This window comes from Austrofundulus limnaeus, unplaced genomic scaffold, assembly GCF_001266775.1.
Source record: "Austrofundulus limnaeus strain Quisiro unplaced genomic scaffold, Austrofundulus_limnaeus-1.0 Scaffold1, whole genome shotgun sequence".
Lineage (NCBI taxonomy): Eukaryota > Metazoa > Chordata > Actinopteri > Cyprinodontiformes > Rivulidae > Austrofundulus > Austrofundulus limnaeus.
In genome coordinates this window covers 6,250,080-6,255,459 of record NW_013952403.1, presented here as the reverse complement: position 1 = coordinate 6,255,459, position 5,380 = coordinate 6,250,080, and positions in this window count along the sequence as shown.

The window sequence follows — 5,380 nt, the reverse complement described above, 5'->3', positions numbered from 1 at the left end:
ATCTTATGAATGCCATCTAAAGACTGCTCAGCGCTATGAGAGAGAGAAAAAGAGAGAGAGAGTGAGTGAGATGATTGATAGATGAGAGTGACTTTGGGGAAAGCCAAGAGGATGGACAGAAGGTTGTAAACCAACAACACCGAGGTCGGAAGCAGTRGTTCAGGGGTCAAACGCATCAGAGCGTCAGCGTGCAATATGGCCAAGAGACGAGGAGAAGTGTGGGGGGGTGAGGAGAGAAGGAGGAGGAGGAGGGAGTAAATGGTTGAAGTGCAAGGGAGAGAGGAGGAGGAGCAGGAGGAGGGGTATGCTGCCACAGTGAGGCTAAAGCCATAACTCATCTTTTATTAAAAATAATGAAAAAAACTTAATGACTTAATAATATCTCGAGAAAGAGATAGGGAGTGAGACAGAGATGGAGGAAGGGACAAGAGGACAAAGAGGAGGAAGGAGAGGAGGGAAGGAAGTGAGGAATAGGGAAAAACTGCACTGAGAAAAGAGAATACCGGGTCAGCGTGTGTCGGCTTTCTCTCTCTGGTCATTTGTTTCACTTTTCAAAGTTCACTCAACATTCATTAGACAGRCAGGGACAATCAGAGCAAACCCTCGCTTTCTGCCGACCGAAATCCCAAAGCCTGCTTGGTAATTAAAGGCACTTAACAACCAATTAACAGTGATGAGCTAAATTAGCAGGATATTATCTCCTTTGACTCATCCACTGCATTATCAGTGTATCGAAATGGCAATGAACAAACCTCAGTGGCCTGCGTTTGCATGTAGGCAAATGACGGATTAATTACTATTAAAACAGCAGCTTCTTAATGAGCTTGGAAACAATTAGAGAGGTCGTTAGCGTGTGGAGAAAGGCTGAGAACAGAAGGAGGGAGGGCGTGCACAAAAACAAGAGAGAAATCTTCATTGCGAAGCAATACTGATTAAATGGACGTACGGTCGCACTCATCGCCCAATATCCATGGACTTATTAAATACATGACATCACCATTTGTCTTTTCTACCATCAAACTACTTTCCTCCTGCCGTTATCTTTCCCCCTTCTTCTCAACTCTGCCTTCGCTTCATCTCTCATAAAAAGCCTTTTTCTTGCTCTTCCATTTCTTCACTTTCTGCTCTTTTTTTAAATTCCCATTTCTTCCATCCCTCCTTCATGCTTGGGGGGCACAGTCCTGTGAAGGAATTTAATATGCAACTTTTATATGAGAAACCAATCGCATACGTCTGGGTCTATTGGGCTCGCAATCTATCGGCCTGGACGGCTAATGCAATAGAGGGAGCCGGGGCTATTTATCACGCAGGGAGCTATCTTTTCCTCTATCTCTCCCACTCTGCCCTCGCTCTCTCTGTCTTTATTCAAGCCCAGATTCCTGGCTGCCACTAAATCAGGCCAACTATGAGCTATGGCTGCCCAGAGGGCATCTCCTCTTTTATGGGAGGATTTGGATTTTGTATCTACTGGTTCCTCAGTGGTCGTTGAGACTGTGCTAACGGAAGCTATAAACATCCAACAAACAAAGGCAACAACCTAAATGTCCCTCTATCCCCACAGTAATGATAGCGAACGTGTAGAGAAATATGGAAGTGGGAGGATGAATAAACCTGATGAATAAGATATCAGGGGCATTTACAGTGATGCTGCACAGATTTGTTGGCGTGCGTGTCTTCAGAGGGGAAATGATTGCACAGACAAGGAAGTTCACATAAACTCATCACGGACATTAATCTCATGGCAACAATGGGTTTTCAATTTTAMTTCTGAATGCTTTTTTTTTCTCTCTGCAGCACAATAATTAAAATATACATTAAAAAAGATGCACAGGTTTCTGTCCGCATTCTTTTCTTTAACATTTTTTAAGAAGCCAAGAGTGACTGCAGTTATTAACTTTTGAAAAATCCTCTGAAGATCACAAGTTGACTATGTTGTTTTTTATACAGCCAAGCCAGTTTTATTTCATCTTCTTGAAAAAAATGGGCTTTTGCTTTATTGAAAAACAACTGCTGCCTTCCTGTGATCAAAAGATGACAGTTTAAACTAAAAAGAGCAGACTTCCAAACTTCTCTTTTGCTATAACATTAGAACTGCAGACTATTCAGTTTGATCTGAAAAGGCTCCTCGGCAGATGAGGAGAGAAACGTGTTGTTTAGACCATTCCCTGAATGACCAGATTCTTGTGTCACACTTAATTTTATTGTTTATGCTGTAATGACACTTTGGATCAAGTCAAGCATGTGCAACACTGTTTGCCTCGTGTTACTTGATGTAACATTTTAAGGAAAATAGTTAATAACATGAKTGAGAGGAACAGAATTCATTGTGATTTCAAAAATGATCTCAGATTAATATTAAAAGTGAACATAATAACACATCTCAAGAAAAGACGCTTAATGAGAACAATAAAATGATTCAAAAACAGTATAAAATAACTCAAGTGAAAAGTACACATACAAGATGTGAGTATTAAATGCATCACACCTTATATTCAGCTTTGTGTTGCTCTGCAACAAATGCAAACTTTGAAGCAAAAATAATTCTTTTATTATTAATTATTCAAGATTTGGGAAATCTATTTCAAAAACTGAACATTGGCCTCACTTATTTATCCAACAGACTGGTTATAATGAGTGTAGGCTCACTGAGGTGAAAGCATTCTATGTTTTTAATTATGCTAAGGAATTTAGAAAAATCATGACAGCATCAAATTTACAATRTTTTACAGCTTCATTGTAGCATTTTGTATTAAATCCAACATGTACAACTGGTGCAAATATAAATAGTCATGTTTGTATTGTTCAACATGATTATTTTCATTGTGACAAAAAACTTTTTTGATTCAATCAAAAACTTCTTTTTTAACCAAGTGTTTCTTTTTTAAAGATGCCTCAAAATTGAAGGTGTTGATTTGAAGTTCTTTAAAACTGGAGATTCAGCAGCTTCCAGGTCACATCTGTGCCTTTATTCTGAGTTTTTACTGATGAAAATCATTTTCTCTCACCTGAGGGGGACAGTTGTGTATCCTTCCAGTGTATGATCAGAACCTGAACCTCAGTAGTAATAGCAGTCAGACATATAAACTGAAGTTAGATTATATAACATGTCTGTGTGTGAATATCACTTGGGTTTATCTTTGTGTTTATCACTACAAACAATACTAATAGTTTTTACAATAAAATTATTAAGTTATACAACCATCCTTATATAAACCATCCTATTATAATATTAGTCAAGAAGTCAGRCTTTCTTATCTTTTGTGGCTTTTGTTTATCCTTTTTTAGGCTTTTTAGAAATCTTTCRTGCTTTTTCACTCTTGGATGTGACCATGACTTCAATACAGGCTTTACAAAATTTAAGACATTGTGACAAAAGGACAGAAGAAAATGTCAGGTCTAAAACTCTATCTGAAACAGATGAACAATATCTGAAGGTCATGACTAAAACTAAAAAAAGCAGTGAATACCTGACGCATGCAAGACCTGAGAGGTGAGATTTCAGGTGGATTTAAAAGACAGGTTAGACTCCAAAGTATCAAGARGCCAGCTGATCCAGATACTGGGAGTTGTCATTACAAAGACCTGATCCCCTCTGTGCAGTAACTTGGCCCTCAGTTGCACTTCGAGCACCAGGCTGAATGATCTCATAAAGAATATTAAAATCACAACAAAAACAGGCAACTGGGTTTAAGTGGTGATGCCTTCTAGCGCCTGTTAAAAGAGTTGCATCCAATGTTTGAATAACATATGTAATTAAAAGATGATTAATTAAGAAATAGAGAGTTGGAGTTGTCCAGTCTACAGGACAGTTGTGACTGAGTGGTTAAGGGAGTCGTCCTCTAATCAAAGAGTTGGTGATTCAATTCTTCCACCATGAAGTGTCCCTGGGCAAGACACTGCCCCCCCCCCCCCAAAATGCCTCTGATATGTGTCCCATGAATGTGATTTAAAGCACTGATTAGTCTCTATAGGACGATTTGTGCATGTTGGCCTTGTTGAGACATAATGCTGAATGAATGTGTGTGAATGAGTAAATGAGGGCACAGATTGTAGTGTAAAGCGCTTTGAGTGTCCTGGCTGGATGGAAAGGTGCTGTATAACTACAGTCCATTTACCACTTATAGTTGGTGAAGGTATGAGCAAGTGTTTTAAGGTCTTTTAAAGGGATATATGTTTGCTTTGACTTTTTAACTTAAAAGATAAAAACTGGTCTCAACAACTGTGGACACTTGCTTCTCTAATTTAAAAGAACTGCCTGAAAATGTACAAAATTCCTAATGGAACAATGAGGAGCAAGAAACCAAGAAATCAATCAATTCATCCAAAAAGGTTGGATTTCAAAATGCAGTAATTTCTTGTTTTCAGACAGGGCAAGAAATTTCAGTGGTAAGCAGATTTTGATATCTTGTAAATTTTTTGAACAGAGGCTGTGGGGCATTAATACCTAATTTTAAAGATAAAAAATTGGATTTCATCTGCATAACATTATTGACATCTGTCTAGTTTTTGAATATGTTTTTTATGTTTAACASAAAAAGTTGTGGACAAATTTTACATTTCTGGTAAACTGTTAGTAACAAAGTGATTACCATCCATCCATCCATCCATTCATCCATCCATCATCTTTACCACCTCTCTCTTTTTCCAGATCTCAGTGGTCTCTGAGGCCCAAAGAGACTAGCATCCATTCTATGATATAGGCTACTGTCCATTAWGTGTCGTAATATGATTCATTCCTCGAGTTTAGATTATTTTTCTGCCTGAAAGCTTCATAGGTCAGAGGTAAGTGGCTTAGAAAACATCACTCAGTACCATACAAAAACTTTCTGTATTAGTACGTATACATGATTCTTACAGTAAAAGGCAATAAAGCACAAATTTTTCACACTGCAGCAGCTTCAAAAGTTTCCTGCTGAAAAACAAAAGTGACAGCGTGCGGAGGATGCTGCCCACCTGCAGCAATTAAAATGCCCCAGAAAACCAAATTCATTTCAACAAATTAGCCACATTACTGGCCACTGTGTAATCGCTGATGGCAATTAATAAGAAATTAGTCACAATCAGCCCTATATTAACATCTCACCCAGGGGCCGCGGCTGGAAATTAATAACCAGAGATTCATCTCTCTTACTGTCTTTCTGGCTCTCATTCACACACACACACACACACACACACACACACACACACACACCTGCCTTCACCCACCTTTACCGTTCATGAATCACCTCTAAGACACCAATTTTCTCTATGCTCATCGTCTCCCATGATCCACAATCTGCTCATGTAAGCTAGCCAGCTTCCTCTTTACTGGGGTGTGAAAACCCCCTGAAAGACACAAATGTGTGTGTGTGTGTGTGTGTGTGTAAGTGTGTGTGTGTTT